The following is a 17,811-nucleotide window of genomic DNA, read 5'->3' as shown; positions in this document are numbered from 1 at the left end:
TACCAAGCCCCTATTGTGAATATATTCCTCGTGGAAACGTTACTTTCTTTTATAAAAAATATTAAAAAAGGGGCAATTGTCGACTTTTCCTTACGGCTAAAAATTATGTAAATTAAAGCAAAAAGTAATAAACGACAATAGTCACGAAAGAGCACCGTCTGGCGACTATTTCAAAAAATATTCGCAGTAACAGGTCAAAGCAATAACTTTGTAGAAATTTTTCTACCTGGCATAGTTTCACTTGTGTGCGCAATCTTCAAAGCGTCCTCAGGGCATTAGAAATTTTTTTTTCAAGAAAAATCGCTTGAATAATTACTTCGCACTTTGAGATAAAACAGTATGATTTTTTTCAGCAGAATCGCAGATGGTCGATAAAACACCGAGTACACTTGAGATGGAATGACCCATATATATATATATTGTTACAAGCACGGGGAAAAGGGGTTTATTGAGGCGTGCGAGAGCAGGAACGGCAGGCTACGAAGAACAGGAATGGCCGCTGCACAGTCTTCGTTCTCCTCTTCACTCCTCTTCTTGATTCCCGCGTCCCTTTGACGCGCTTGGACGTAACATACCTCCCCTCGCAGACAAAGCCCCCTGGGCGAGTCAACTAGCTTGTCGTGGCGTACATGATTTCAACCGTGCGACATGCGCGACTTGTGTCCTAGCAGAACGTCTACCAGTGTTCGTGAGGCGCGCGAGAGTATAGTTCACTTCGCTGACTTTGTCGATGACAACATACGGTCCATCGTAGTTTGCCAGCAGCTTTTGACACAAACCGCGCTTCCTTGTGGGAGTCCAAAGCTAAACGAGTTCACCAGGGTTATATGTAACAGGCCGATGTCGTGCGTCGTAGCGGGCTTTGGAGATTTCTTGTGATGCCAAAGTCCGAAGACGCGCAAGTCTCCGAGCCTCTTCAGCGAGGCACAGCGTATGAGCGACCGTAGGATTGTCGTGGTGGTAAAAAGGGAGGACAGTGTCGAGCGTATACTGGGACGGCCGAGCATATAGAAGGAAGAAGGGGCTGTAGCCGGTTGTCTCGTGCTTGGCGGTGTTGTATGCGTAAGTAATAAACGGTAGAACTTCATCCCAATTCTTGTGATCGGACGCAACATACATGGAAAGCATATTTGTGATCGTTCGATTAGTGCGCTCAGTGAGACCATTCGTTTGCGGATGATACGGCGTCGAGTGCCTGAGGTGCGAGTTACACAAACGCACAAGCTCTTCCACTATATCCGCCGTGAATTGACGTCCCCGGTGGCTTATGATAACACCAGGTGGTACATGTCGTAGAACAATAGCGTGAAGTAAGAAAAGCGACACTTCGGTGGCAGTTGCTGATGGTATAGCCGCCGTCTCGCAATAGCGTGTGAAATAGTCGGCGCAGACAATTATCCAGCGGTTCCCCTTAGATGACTTTGGAAAAGGGCCTAAGAGATCAATTCCAACTTGCCGAAAGGGTGAGCTGGAAGGCGGCACAGGTTGAAGGAGACCAGATGGGGCAGTGGTTGGGCGTTTCCGACGTTGGCACTGTATGCAGCTGGCGACATAAAACTCAACCGAATGTCGCATCCGGGGCCAGTAAAAGCGTTCTTGAATGCGATAAAGTGTGCGCACAGTGCCTAAGTGCCCGGAGGTAGGGTCATCGTGCATAGCCTGAAGGATTGCTGGCCGGAGGCGCTCCGGCACCACTAGAAGGAAGCGTGCACCCGTGCTTGAGTAGTTCCTTTTGTACAGGAGCCCGTCACGTACACAGTAGCTGCTTGTTGCACTTGAATGGGCAGAAGTAAAGAGTGGCTCCAATTTAGTGTCTGTCCGTTGTTCCGTTTTGAACGCATCAATATCTGGAAAAGCGGGTGTCACAGAAGCGACGAGATGATCAAAATCGTCTGCGTCGCAGTCCGTCGTGGCAAGCGGCATACGGGAAAGGCAGTCTGCGTCAGCGTGTTTTCGGCCACTCTTGTAGGAAACAGTGAAGTTATATTCCTGCAACCTCAAAGCCCAGCGCGCAAGGCGACCACAAGGGTCGCGAAGGTTGACGAGCCAGCACAGGGAATGGTGGTCTGTGACGACTTGGAATGGGCGTCCGTACAAGTACGAGCGAAATCGCTGAACCGCAAAGATTACAGCGAGGCATTCTTGCTCTGTCACCGTGTAATTCCGTTCAGGTTTGCTTAATGAGCGGCTTGCATAAGCAATCACGTGCTGACGGTCGTCATAGCGTTGGACCAATACGGCACCCAGACCAACGCCACTAGCATCTGTGTGGATTTCTGTCGGCGCAGTAGGATTGAAGTGGCGAAGGATAGGTCGGGAGGTCAGCAGGAACTTCAACTGACGAAATGCAGAATCGCACTCGGGTGTCCAATCAAACCGGGCGTCTTTATGTAGCAGATTCGTCAGAGGATAAGCGACGTCAGCAAAACCAGGAATAAATCGGCGAAAGTAAGAGCAAAGACCCAGAAAACTACGAAGTTGCTTCACTGACTGCGGTGCACTGAATGCCTCGACAGCTGCCGTCTTGAGGGGATCAGGCCGGATACCGTCTTTGTCAACAAGATGACCCAGCACAAGGGTTTGACGGTCACCAAAGTTACATTTCTTGGAGTTCAGAACCAGGCCAGCGTTTTTGATGCAGTCGATGACAATATCCAGGCGCGTATTGTGCTCATTGAATGTGCACCCGAATATAACAACGTCGTCAAGATAGCACATACAGATGTTCCACTTTAACCCACGCAGAATTGTGTCCATGAACCTTTCAAAGGTTGCTGGAGCGTTGCACAACCCAAATGGCATCACATTGAATTCGAATAATCCATCCGGGGTTATGAAGGCTGTTTTCTCCTTGTCTGCCGGGTGTATCGGGATTTGCCAATATCCTGAGCGCAGGTCCACTGAAGAAAAATAAGAGGCCGAATGCAGGCAATCAATTGCATCATCAATCCGGGGCAGGGGGTAGACATCCTTCTTAGTCACGGCGTTTAATCTTCGATAATCGACGCAAAATCTCCAGCTACCGTCTTTCTTTCTGACAAGTATGACCGGAGCTGCCCAAGGACTCGAGGACTCTTGTATTATTCCATTTTTCATCATGTCACTCACTTGTTCCCCGATTATCTTCCGCTCGTTAGGCGACACGCGATAAGGCTTTTGCCTGATCGGGCGCGCAGATCCCGTATCGATAGTATGGCGTGTTCGTGACTCGGGAATCGAGAACGCTTTGTCCGGCTGCGCAAAGTCAAACACTGACAGATGCTTAGAAAGCGTATCCACCAAGGTATGGCGCCCCCTTGTGCTGAGTGACTTGTTTATCATAGACAGAAGCTTTTTGTCTGAAACGTGGCGAAGGTCAGCAGGTTCACACGGTGGATCTGTTAGTACGGCTACGGACGAAGACGTGTATTCTGTAAAGTAGGCGAGTTTCAAGCCGTCTGGAAGCAGGACAGGTTCTGCTGAGCAGTTGGCGGTCCACAAGCCAGCACGCCCGTTGCCAATAGAAACCACACAATGAGGGACAAAAACGTTCTTCTTCATACAATTTAGAAGCATTGGCTCTACGGAGGCATCGAAACTGTCTGGAACTTCACCGCGACACACAACCGGCACGCACACAGAGGTGGACGCAGGCACAACAGTATCTGCAGATACACAAAGTTCACCTTGACTGCAAGTCTCCTCTAAGAGCCCGGACGAAACATGGCCATCGACGCAAACTTCCCCCGTGCGACAACCGTGCGTGTGGCGTGGGCGTTGGTCGTAGTCATGACCTTGATAGCTCATGGTCCCTCTCGTTTGTGGGGTAGACCTATACTCGATGGACGCTGAGTGAACCGTGGGTTGCCATGATGTCGAAACGGCCGTGTTTCTCGTCTCGTGTGGTGAGTACGCGCCAGTGATGCCGGGTGTGCAACGGTACATCTCTTCTTGATGGAGCAACTCTTCGCGAACAATCTGCCGTATAGTGGATGGAAGGTCAACACACGAGCTCGGCTCTACACTTGCCACCGTCGTGACATTAGCCAGGCGACCAAACTTCGGTATTATCCGTCGCATCTTCAGCGTCTCAAAGGTCCTGCAGTGGCGAATGACGTCAGACACGGAATCCAAACTTTCCTTGCCGATCAAAAAATTGTAGACGTCTTCGGCTATTCCTTTTAACAAATGTCCAACTTTGTCATCTTCAGACATTTGAGAGTTGACTATTTTACACAGTTTCAGGACTTCTTCAATATAAGCCGTACATGTCTCGCCGGGAATCTGAGCTCTTTGCGAAAGCGTCTGTTCAGCGCGTTTCTTTTTTGCGCTAGAGTCTCCAAAACACGCTCTGATCTCCTCGACGAAAAGCTCCCATGAAGTGAGCGTGTCTTCGTGATTCTCATACCATACGAGCGCTGTGTCGGTGAGGGAAAACACTACGTTGGACAATTGTGCGGTCGAGTTCCAACCGTTAGATCGGCTCACCCTTCGGTAGTTCGTGAGCCACTCGTCGACATCTTCTCCGGCTTTTCCTCCGAAAGTGAGTGGCACCCGGTAGTACTGCCACGGAACACCAGGTGTTGGCCTTGAAGCCGCGTCAGATCCTTCGGGAATCTGGCAGGCGTATTCAGGCATGGCAGGTGAGGGTGGCGGAAGTCCGGCAAGTCGACGGCTTCGGCGAAGTTGTAGCAGCGTAGGCTCCGTGGTTACGAGGTGTACCCAGCACCTCCACCAATTTGTTACAAGCACGGGGAAAAGGGGTTTATTGAGGCGTGCGAGAGCAGGAACGGCAGGCTACGAAGAACAGGAATGGCCGCTGCACAGTCTTCGTTCTCCTCTTCACTCCTCTTCTTGATTCCCGCGTCCCTTTGACGCGCTTGGACGTAACAGTATATATATATATATATATATACATATATCAGTTTGTCACACCATGGGTGTGTCTGTGTGTGTGCGCGCACTAGTTCTGTGTACGCACAAAGCTCCTAAATACCTTTCTATGAACCATGATTCTAAACCGTACCTTGAGATTGAAAAATTTTTAGCATGTCATGCTGTTAATAATTTCTTGCGCATACGTCTTACAAAACTACGAACAAACTGCATACTTCGGTCTTATTAATTATACGGAGATGATTGATTCTCCTTAGATACTAGCATTCTCTAGATAATGAACAAGCGTACAAGGTAAAGCTCTGTTTGCCAAAGCCTTAGCTAGTGCTTCTCGAGCTTGCTAGATTAATCTTCCATGCAACCAATATCGTTCCTTCGTGGAAAGAGACAGCCGCATTTGATTAGCTGAACCCTTTCATATTTCCAGAGTACCGGACAAATCTGCATACATATGAAACATAAGCACTCGAAGATATGCGAGCCACTTCGTTTGGAAAGGGCGGCAAGGGTTAGACAAGACCCATTCGTCCACAATGCTCTGAGTTTTCTTAATGTCGATTTGCTAGGTCATCCACTTGAAGCTTCCTTTTATTTATTTTCTTACGTTTCCAGCCTTTCTTTCGAGTGGAAGGAAGCAGATATTTGAATGTTTTTTTTTTTTACCTTCCTAATCTTCGGCAGTTCCATTTGCCGGCAGGGTCTCTGTTTTGCAACTTCAGTTTGGAGAGCCTTTTCATAATCGCGCAGCCCCATTTCGAGTACTTTAATTCTCCGCATAAAGTAAACATGTTCTTGCCTCGGCTTGTTTGAGAAGTTGGCCCGAGTTCAGGGCACAGCGCCGTTAGAATAACGAAGGCGGTGTTTTTACAGCAGAAAGCCGTGCAAAATTGAAAAATTTGATGCCTCCTTTTTAAAAATCTACTGTTCATTATAACAAAATGTACTCCAGAAGGTGCTGTCAATTTTTTTTTTCTTGCAGGATTGGTGACACGTATACTGATTATTTACTTATATCAGGTCATATAAGACAGCTTTTAAGCGATCTCGTTCCGATAGATTCACCATCGAAGTGATATTTGCGCCATGAGGATGGCCTACGTGCATCGTTCGGATCAAAGTTTTACGTTGGTGTAAGTTCGAATTGAGGACATCCGAAGTGAGTTATCATGATCGTGATAAAAGACTTTCTTGATCAACGCGCACAACGAATCGTTCTTTCAATTTTGTTTATACGAGCATAAGTTCACCAACATTTTATCGCCGAAGAACCACAAAAAATGAGCACGAAAGACCTAAAGTTCTAGATAACTTCGTCGTTGGACATGTTACTTCAACATTAAATGTTTCACATGTTCCATGATCATTTAAAACTATAAACTCGTCCTCGAACAGCAGGTATAACAAATGTATAACTTACAGCATACATTTTGCCATATTTATACCGAGCTGTTCCCCTTATCTTAGTAGAGTAGGATGGTACATTGTAGTTCTACAAAGTAGGATACACTATTGAGGTTGCGTGAAGAAATCATAAAATTTCACAATATATCGCTTCGAGCGAATTCTGTTTTAAACTGCAACCAATGCTGTCTTCACGGCGCAACATTGATGTGAATTCTGCTGAACCTTCACTTAAAATATATGTTTGCCTTGTAGTCGCCGCTCTTCATCTCTGTTAAACATAGACTTTTAAGTTGTACCTACTGTTTTCATTCGGTTGGTTTTTAGATTTGTGCGCATTGTAATTCTCACTTGCTTTCATCTGTGATTACTATTTCACCTTACGTTCTTTATATACATGTAGAAATATGCGCTGTAAACAGCGATTTTTTTAGAAAGTATTGTTTCTTTGAGAGCAAGAGAAAGAAAATCACAAATGTCAGGCGGTCAGGAGGTTAACCAGGAATTAACCCGGTTGGATACCCGACACTGGGGAAGGGTAGGTAAACATTAAGAGGAGAAGAGAAAGTACACTGTCGATATCGCCGACATAGTAAAGTTTTCTGTTCTATAGACGATCGCTCAGTCCGTTTCACGGACTCAATCCGGTAGCTTTCAAAGATCGCAGAAACGCTTTTGTCGCCTTTTGTAGATGCGACATGCTTGGCCATGGTCCCAAGATCTTGTTCAAGTTAATGATTTTCTATCTAACTGGTTTAGAGCTGTGCAGAGGTCATGTCTTTAATTTTGAAAAAAAAATGGGTAGAACAAACACTGTAGATGTTCTATAGCTTCCTGGACTGTTTCGTTAAAGTTGCAGTGGGAAATATTGTGGTTGAAACAACTGAATTTTTTCTCTTTGTGCCCTCAGCCGACACGTAAGCATCGGGAGTCCAGAAAAGTTGTGACGTCGTCAGTGCAATTTGGCCAACTTCTACACTTTCTAGTGCCGAAAAACAAATGAATATATATTGCTTTCTCTTACTTTGCTTTTTTTTTGCAGTTTAAGTCACATAGCAAAGGACAGGCTTTTCTGCTGCATAATACTGAAGAAGGCTTGCGTTGAATTATTTGTTTTCCAAGCCCACCCCATTTGTGAGCACGACGCCACGAGAACTAAGCGAGACATACATGTGTCTAAATTTTCCTTGCGCAGCTAAAATAACGAATAGATTTCATTCGCAGAGTCCATAGTATGCAGCTTGCGAACAACAAAGAGCAATGCCCACCCCCGTCATTAACCATCGCGCTCGAGAGATTTTCACTCGGCAACACGAGTCACGTGTCCAGCGGCGGGAGGTGTGTCTGCCGCCGCAGGCGCGTTCGCCTCCCACGTTCTCCCGTGCTTCATCGACGACGCAACAAAGAAACCATAGCCGAGTTGACGGGAACATTTTGTTCTGGTTCTTTTATCCAGGCGAAAATAATGTTAAATGTCTTTGTTAACAACACGTCGCAAAGCAAACGAAACGATCAAACAACCACTTCGACGCCAAGGATTCCATTCCCGTCTTTGTGATTACAAACCACCGAGCGAACACGAATAGCGTGTTGCCGAGCGTGAAAAATCGCGACGTATGTGTGGACAACGGTGCGGGTCTTTCCGATGCCGGAGAAGTGTGAGAATGCACGGTGAGAAAAAGGCGGGGCGGGCGCGTTCGCGGTGGTGGTGGTGTGGTGCGGCGGGTGGTTGGCCGACGTCACGCGAACGACGAAACAATGATGGCCGCCGCCGACTTGGTGCACGCGTGCGAGAACGCCGCTCTAAAATTAACAAGGCGGGCGCGACGGGCGCTCGCGTGCGCAACTGTGGCGAATGCGCGCGAGGGGGCGCCACCGAGCACCCCGGCGCGAGTCGTTGATGTGAATGAAAAACGACTCCGTCTCCCGTTTCCCCGAGCCACCCGCCAGAGAAGTTTAGAGAGAAACGGAGGGGGGAGTGGGGATCGCTTGTGCGATTCACTGTGACCAGTGAGAAGAGAGAGAGATTGAGAGAGAGAGAGAGAGAGAGAGAGAGTGAGAGTGATAGAGACATGAAGAGGAAAGAGACATGAAGAGGAAAGGCAGGGAAATTAACCAGACATCAGTCTCCGGTTTGCTACCCTACGCTTGGGTGGTGAGTGGGGTTTAGAAAGAGGACAGAGAGGAAAGGGTTAAAATGCACACATACACACACACAGAGAGACCCACACACAAAGGGCGTTCCAGTTAGAAACGTTCACAAAGGCCGCTAGATCGCAAGAAGCGCAGTAGCGCTTGTACGGCCTTCTTCTGTGATGTTAGGTCCTGTCGATAACGAGCGAGAAAAAATATAAACTTAGAATGGAGGTGCGAGATCTCGAGGGGAAAGTTTCATTCAAGTCAATCGCGTGCGAACCTACTCGAGCGTAAATATGCTTTCATTAAGTAACTTCTTAAGATCATGAAACAAACAAAAAAATGTTTGTTTTGAAAACATGAGTGACATGTCAATAAGCATTGGAAGTACATTTGTAGACCAGTCCCTATACTTACAAGGAAGTTACAAAATTAGAAAAGTATGTAATCGATAAAGCTGAAGAATCTGATCAAAAACTTTGGGACTATACAAACATTGCATTGTTATTACCCACATTTAGTGGAGCTTCTTATACAAATCTGGAGGTGGGACATTACGAGATTGTGCGCAGTTGCTTGCCGTCATGTCTGAAAATAACGCTAGAAGTAGCCGTCCAAGAACACACCCACTTTGCTCTCCCCTTTATCTATGCTTTCGTTTTATTCAGTAGAGATGACAATATATTCAGCACCTATGCATGTGTATCTTCTACACGTAGTATTATCGTGGAAAGTTCGTTTTTCTATAAGTAACTTCCTTGCGCACGACATCTTGTACACACAAGGACGACTACTCTCACGACGAGAGCCTCAATAAAGTTAAGCATGCATGAATTTCAGCTTAGAAAGAAGGCCTACCGCAAAAGAAGAAGAAGAAGAAACTTTAATAAAGAATAGTCCGGCAGTTCTTGCTGTGGTGGCCTCAGGTGACGGCTCGAAGTCCTTGGACTCGAGCGGCATCTTCGGCTTGCCGGACGGCCCGGAGCTGCTCTGCCAGCTCTGAACTTCTGATAGCCGCCTCCCAGCGGCTCCGACAGCTATGGAGAAGGTCCCCGGTGGCTCCCGCATCCGGGGCGGCGTCGGAAAGAAGCGAGCTCGAGCCTTCTCCTACCCTGGCCACGGCCGCGATTATGGACGCGTCGCCAACGGAGCTGGTCTGATTACCGTTGTTGCCGGCACACTCCCAGAGCATGTGTCGCAGCGTTGCTCTCTGTCCGCATGTTTTACACGCGTCTGTTGAATATAAACGCGGATAGCAGTGGTGTAAGATAGCGGGGCTAGGGTAGGTGTGTGTCTGGAGCAAGCGTAAAATTACGGCCTCGTTCCTGTTGAAGAAAAAAATATTTCTATAATAAATGCCAATATTGTTGGCCATAAAACTGCGTAATGAAGTAAACTAAATATTGAAACCAAGTCGCATTGAACAATAATTAGGATTGACTTTTAATTCCAAGTGGCACCGCATACGTGGCGAAGGTGTAATGTTAATTGGGTTAGTACCAGCCGTGGTGGCTCAGAGCCTAATGTTCTGTGTGTGAGCACGAACGATTTACAATCTTTTGTAAAGGCTGTTACCAATTACTTGTAAACGGTTGAGAATACGCTTTATTGTTAACTGTTTGTCGGTTGCAGTTGTTTCGGCGCATTGCTTTTTCGTTAGACCCATATAGTGCTATAACTTGTTAATTGTAACTCATGTTGTCTATTGCTTCATATTTGTTTATATGCTGTGCCTTCCTATCTTGATTGCTTCCTACTGAATTGTTTAAACATCTTCTATGTCTAGTTTCATGACAGCAATGTAACCGCAACTCCTGTCTTAGCTTAAGCTGACAGTATGAATAAATAAACTCGTGGGTTCGACTCCCATTTCTGGTAGCTGCATTTCGTTGGGCGTGAACTGCAAGAACGATTGAATACATCTCTCTCTAACCGTCACCCCAGTGATAATGCCTTCGAGGCGACGCGGGTGTTCTGTAATAAAATAAATAAATAAGAACATTCCTGTGCATAGATTTGGGTTCGCATTGAAAAAAAGAATAAGAGCAAACAAAAAAAAAGAACTCTGAGGTTGCCAAAGTTAGCCCGGCGTCCTCTACTGCGGCAGCCCTTATAACCGACTGTGTATAGTTTCAGCACGTTAAACGGGATGAATTACAAAAGATCTACTGCACCGAAATTCCCCGCAAACAGGTTAAGTGCTTTCAATTCCTTTTGTGAACCTTCAGTTCTACCCGCTTCCACTCGGTTCTTTAGTTCGTTCCTTTTGTCAGTTTTTTTTTTTCTCCCGTCAGGATAGTGTGCCACGCCTAACTCCAGTACCAACTCCAGCTGCATGTGTATGGAAATAGAAAGAAAATAGACCTGAAGCGGTGCTCAGTCCGACAACTCCTAGACAACGGCCAAAAGCAAATGGCGCGAGCTATGCTATATAAGGAGTCTCGGCGTCGTATACTCGTCCGGCACACCCGGTAAGCTGCGAAAATTACGCCGCCCTATAGCGTCGGTCGCTTCTCCAACTGACATCAATTACGCCCGTTCCGAGCGCACTCTCGAAGTGGGCAGGATATGATTTTCGGGGCGGCGATGATTAAATACGGAGCAGCGATAAGAGGCACCGGTCCGGTAGAGCGGGGTACGCCGAGCGTAGAGCGAGACCGTGCGTCACGGCCATTTGTCAACAGAAGCGCGCGTCCACAGCGTGTAGTCGAGAGAAGAACCGCGGCTCGCAATAATGGCTTATAACTCGGGGGGCGAACTCGAGCGAATTTGCATATTTCCGAGCGTCTCCCACGCGCTGTCCCTACATGTATGGAAAAAAGAAAGATAATAAAGCGCCTCGCTGGATGCCTGCTATAGGAGCAATCACTTCCGCAGCGGAGATATCCGCGCCAAACCACGAAGTGCTCATAATCATCATCTTTTTTTTTGTTCTTAATTCACAAATGCGGGTAGGTTGGGGCAGGATGTGCATGTACGGCAGTGGGAACACGATGCTTAGTGAGTGGTTTACTGTTTGTTATAACGTTGTTTTGAACGCGAAATAGATTTGCGTGATAGCGCTATGCGTTCGACTGGGTGCAATGAGTGGCGAGGACACCTTTTTAAGGGTCCCTTCGAAGCACGTACGAAGTGTGCGTCGCGTTCCTTGTTTTTCCTGTATGGAAGAAAAATGGGCCGCAATAAAACGTTGGGAACTTTGGGAACCACGCCCCTTTATGCGGGCGCTTCGCCACGGTGAACTGTCCGCATGATGCGTATTTGTCAGACAGTCTTTTGCGCTGATTTGCATTACCCAGACGGCAGAGTGAACGGTCGAGGGCAGGCGTGGTTCAGTGATTTTAGTTCTCAACTCAGGAATGTGCGCTGAATATCTGCGGCCCTGTTGCAACAAAGTTAGAAAAAAAATCTAAATACACCTATATATGTACCGGAGCGGCTTGCACGAACTTTTATTAACGAAAGTAACAGCCAATTTAAGAACCCGTTCTTTTGTGGACTAGGCGTTGTCAATGGAACATTTAAGAACACATTCTTAAGTTCATTATTATTTTCTTTATTGAATGTTCGTGCAAACCACACCCTGGCGCTATTGCTATGAAAAATGTAAGCTCACCGGGGACATTTCGCAATTTAGAGTGTCGTGAAAGAAAATAATTACAGGTTTGACACAGATACAACCAATGCATGACCTCTCTTTACGCCGCTCATGCAATTGCAGCCAGCAATAAGTTCTTAGCAGAAAGCTTGACATGTGCGAAAGGTAAGATGACCATTTGAGTCATCGCCTGAGCTTTTCAATCGCGTCCAAATTAAACATTGTAGAGAAAGAAAGTGGGGAGTTGTCTGTGTGCAAAAAAAAACTCAAGCGTTAGAGTCTCATGCCAGTTGTGCAATTGGTTGTAAGCAAAAACTCTTTTTAGAGCATAAGTGAAATACAAACTGCAATTTAATTTTTGGTCACTCGCAAGGGTGCAGAAAGATTCACTTAGCATGGTGCGTACATTAATGTATGCCCTCACCGAACAAAACCAGACGGGCTCTCCCCTGACAATGCCTTAAGCTCCATTAGGCAATTTTCTGTTGAAGATAGATATCTGTAATTGACAGTGTTAGCGCTACTACGAGTGGACGACGCTTGTTAGTAACGGCCTTAGAATCTGTCATTACTTGGAAACACGGAAAGAAACGCCCTGAGACAAACAAGCCGCACATTGTGTGGGTTTAACACAGTTTAGCAGACGTCCTGTGCCCGTTTAATTAGCTCATGCAATAGTTAGCGACGCATTTCAGGCTGCCTGATTCATTACGAAATTTTGTCACAAGACAAAACCATCCAGAAAACAGCTTCAAAGTAAATGCGGAAATTCTATGATGGAATGGCAGTGAACAGGCTATATATCCACATTGGCAGTCTTTTTGTTTCATCTTCTATAACGACAACCGAGACATTGTTTCCCTCCCTTACTTTCCGACGAGTAATTGCCGGTGGAGCATCTAGAAGCAAAAAAAGAAAAGAGGGAGTAAGGTGCAAGCAAGGACTAATGCCACGAAGAAATGCAAGATACGTCAACAGGGTCTGTGGGCGCACACAGACCCCACCAGAGGGAAAGTGAGTAATGAGCTGGCCTCACGTGAATGTAAGCAATAAGAAGGCGCAGGAAGTGCCCGCTAATTGAGTTCTGTCCCACCTGCAGTCGTTCCCCCCACGCTGCTAAGCCTACTCAGTATCAGTGACATCCTGTCTTGTTGTCATGCCTCTGTGGCGGCTCCTGAAAATAAAAAGGCTCGTTCACGGCAAAAACCGTAGTGGAAAACACTCCGTCAAATTAAAATGCTTGTGTTAGTCGTGGAACACACGAATGAAGAATGGTTATTATAGTTGGTGTAAAAACGATTTGGCTTGTTTGTGAGCTAGTGATGACACGCTTTTAATAAAACAAAAGGAAAAGAAAGAATCAAACAAATGTAGACATGGCCTCAGGAGCTAGGTATCAAATTAATTTTTAAAACTGACAGGTCCTTTGACACCGAGGCGGCTCCTGTAGACGGCCCGTAGGTAGCGGAGCCTGACAGGTTGTCCTGTTTTTCAAATTTTTTCAACATTGACGTTGAAACAACGATATACATGCTAAGGACTTGCTGCCAGTATGCGCGTAAAGCCCTGTTAAAAACAAAAGTCAGCTTCGTACATTACAGCCACCTATTATTGACCCTGAAACGTTCATTTGACAGAAACTTTCAACCCATGGATAGCCAGTGCAACTCGGGGAGTCGATGCGGTTTACCAACCATACTTAAAACATTTCTTTTTTTTTTTTGCTTTCTCACTGGACGCATTCCTCCCTCCTGATCTCATCAGAGGATGTTCTAGTTTCGTCCGGAAGCCCGCGTAACAAGAGTGACAAGCACGTATATCCCCAATACCGGCAGCGGCAAGCACAAAAAGAGTTATGAGGGATCTGTAAGCGTGCAGGCAAAGCTAATCTATTGTTGCTGGGCTGCACTTACACAAAAACCACACCCGATGAGCAATTACCCCTCGACTAGCCCGTGCATTGGCGCAAGCCCCGAGGTCTTTCACGAGTGCTCCCCTATAGCAAAAGCATACCGAGGCCCACCGCCAACCCCTTCCCGCTTCCTACACACCGCGGGAGCCCATTCAAACACCTAAGAACAAACTAAGCCTTTCATTCCGCGGTCACGCACGGGAAGCTACACCACAGTTACGCGAACCAACTATTGATACTTTCAGGCTCCCGCCTACAGCTTACCCCGAAACCCTTCCGCCCACTCTTACTGTTCCTTCGCTGTTTTCCCCCGTAACGTCCACGAACCGGCTCGTCTGAAAGGCCACATGCGTCATGAACGCGCATTCCTCATAAGAGGCAGCCAAAACTCCAACACTAGGGAAGAGCCGCAACCCCTTGTTGATTTCCGGGCTGCCAGGGATGCTCCCTCTTTTCCCGTAGATGGATAGGCTCCGGCAAAATGGGGAAGCGTACAGAAAAGCAAAGGCGGATGTACTGGCCCGGTTAAAGGAGGCGGACGGGTTGGCTCTTTCGTTTCGTCACGCGTTTATGATTTATTACGGAGGATCAGACGGACGCCGTAGTCTTAGCTCCCCCGTAATGAGTACGGTGCTTAAATTGCATCGTATTGGCTGTTTGGAGATGCCGGAATGCTCGCAATAATGAAAAGGTATACCATTATCGTTTGCGGGCGGCTTATACTGAAGAGCGGAGTCAGCTTCTTCTTTTCTTCCGTGCTTAAAGGTATGTATGACAGCCTCGCACAAGCGCCGTTAGGCTATCTACAAGCTACAATACAAGTTTCTTGTGTTGCGCGGGAAGTTCGTAACTCATCTGCGTCGCTTGAACGCGTAATTTTTGTCACGCATTGCGGATAACGTGAAATATGAAGCTTGAAGCTAGACTTCTACCTTATCCTTTCTGCCATCTAGGCACGTGCCACAAAGACAATTTAGATTTCTGAAACATTGATGGTTCTCGATTATTCTAAACGCTGTTCAGCTGCAAACAAACCTCAAAGTGCAGCTCCCGAAGACTGACATAAAGTTTTCAGCATGAAATGCTTTAACGCGGCAGCGTTAAGGGCTCCGTGTCGTGGAAAATCCAGCGTCAGCGTCCGGCGCCTGAGTCCTCATGAGCGAATATTCCCGTATATATTTAGGTATATGCATATGCCACGCCTTGCTATATGACATGCGGTATATGGGGGTTATATTTCTACGCCATTCTATCACTAAAGTTGTTCATAGCTTGTCTTACATTCTTGACAATGTTATTCCTCGGAATCTTCAGAACGACAGCTAGCCCACAAACGCCATGGAACAATACACTGACAGCGCATGCCTTTTATGCTAAATCATCTCAGACTGATACAATAAAAGTGCGAAACGATAGCATAAACCTGAAAATGATGTATTTCTCTTTCCGCGGCTGTGAACTACCTCCGGGATCGGCCCACGCAAGAGGCCGCGCTTCTGGTAGAAAGCTCACCTTCGTGCATAGCGTTCGCCGCCAGCTTTTCTCGTAAACGTTGAGGTTACCTACGCCGCAGTGGCCGGTAAGCGTGAGAAGCAGTCGGGAATATCTGAGTGCTATCGCGTTTTAGTCTTAAAGGGGAAGCTTGAGCGTCCTCCAATTTTTCTGTCATCAGTTCCCCTACGTCATTACGTCCTATCGCTCTGCATCAGTTGTTCATTACCTTGGGTTGTAATCGTAGACATCGGTAATAAATGTTCCTGTAGTTAATCAACACCTCAATTTCGCCTATACGTCAAACAAATGTTTTTTTGTTCCAAAATTTTCGAATTGGACTGGCATACCGCGGTAGCTTCTCTGGCTGCACGACTGTTCAGGCAGCAAATGGCTTAGTACTGCCACATTCTCCGATTCGACTAGTTTGGCTTCGACGCTCGTTCTGATGATGATGATTATTATTATAATGATGATGATGTCCTTCATGAGTTTGGCGCTTACCCACTAGCGGGGATTGGTCTTTATGAGAAACAAGTGCGGTGCTGCTCGCGAGAAGTTCTTCTTCACAGAGTTGCTAACGCTTGGCCAGCGCAGCCTACAAGAATTTCCTGGTTTGCAATGTTGACCGTGCAGTACAGGGCACGGGGGATGGGGGCCTAGCGAGAGCCAGGATGGCTTATTGCAAGAGATCATGTTACGTTTCGTTAACTTCCGTGCTATAGCAGGGCCAGAACGGCTAGAAGGGAGAACGCGAAAGCGTGCGACTTCAAGCGCAAATGCAATATACCGATAATTAACGCAGATGACGCCGTCTCCCCGGGATCCGTACAATATACCTGGGGACCGGAGTTCCCGTCCGGAGCGTCTAATTACCGTTGCCGGTTCTGCATCAAAGGCGAGAGAGAGAGAGAGAGAGAGAGAGAGAGAGAGAGAGAGAGAGAGAGAGATGGATGGATGGATGGATGCACGCAACGCGTCTCACGGAACGCTGAGCACGGGATGCATGATGCGAGCGCACTCCCGCATATAGTAACCAGTTTCCTCCCGTGCATGCATCGATAGCCGGGACTTTCTGAAGAAAAAAAAACAAAGCGAGTCAATACAAACACCGACGCGACATTTAATTTACTTCGTCGCAGAACTGAGAGCAAGCAAGGCTAGCCTCGCAGTGCTCGTTTCAAGTTTCCTGGGTTATACTACGGATCGTTCCACGCACGTAAATGTCCACGAGGTGCGCAGTAGTGGGGCGCTATTATTTCTTCTTGATTCGTTCGGGTAAAGTGCGACTAAGAAGATGGACGAGCGTCCCACATACTGATAGCAGCAGTACGCCTTTACCTTCACTTGCGCAGTAATATTTGGGGGTTACGAGCTTCTTTTAAGTGGCTGTTCTTATTAAGACACAAGCTTTGAGCCCAAAGCGTAAGCAGTGGGCGCGTTGCGTCTATCGACCGAAAGCAATCAATGGCCGTTGAAATGGGAAGCGATAGAATGTACTCACTGGCTCTCTGATTGATAATGAAAAGGTATACCTTGGACGTGTGGGGATCTTATTGTCATAGTAAATGAGTAGTATATGACGCTTTGCGTCATTTATTTATTTATTTATTTATTTATTTGGTATATGGAAAGTACGTAGAAACCAATAAGATTACGTGGAGGGAGGCGCGGAGCATTTGGAGGTGGTATCCCCGATAAATTTTGAAAACGCCTTATTACCGCAACGGATAGCTTGTTGTAAATAGGAGGAATCGCTGAAACTCCTTCAGAAATCTTTTTCTACAGCCTTGCGTGCAGCCGTATGAAATAGATAAAAAAAATTAGGTACTCTTTAGCTGTACGTTTCCCTTCCACAATGAAATGAAAACAATAATATTTCGCCGAGTTTTCTACTTACACTATGTTACGTGACGCCTCGCGCATTTCAGATGGGCTGCTGCCTGCTACAACTGCGCTGAAGTCGCGAGATGGGTCCGCACAATGCGAACGTGCTCTTCAGCCTTTTCATCTGATCAAACTCTTTTGTGCTCCCCGCGGCGCCGGTCCAATACGTACCGCACGCACGCTTCAATTGGTTGACGCCAGCTGAGCTGGCTACCATGCAGTTCACACGTGAAAGCTGAAGCCGCGTAGGCTGTTGTCGTTGAACAGGGGTTGTTGAGGTGCCGTTTCCATCGACGATTTTTTTTTGTGCATTCGGACTACTTTGCTGCATTTAACCCTATCAAATTGACAACAGCCTTTTGAAGCTGCAGCAGCGCCGGCCTATTGAAGGCTATTAAAGCAGCTTTTGTAGCGAGACGAGCGTGTTGATAGGATTACATCACTAGAAAGTATGCGAAGTTTAAATTGACGGCAAGTTGTACTGAGTCACCCGTTGAACCCCATAACGACA

This window comes from Dermacentor albipictus, chromosome 7 (assembly GCF_038994185.2).
Source record: "Dermacentor albipictus isolate Rhodes 1998 colony chromosome 7, USDA_Dalb.pri_finalv2, whole genome shotgun sequence".
Classification (NCBI taxonomy): domain Eukaryota; kingdom Metazoa; phylum Arthropoda; class Arachnida; order Ixodida; family Ixodidae; genus Dermacentor; species Dermacentor albipictus.
This window is presented reverse-complemented; position numbering follows the sequence as displayed.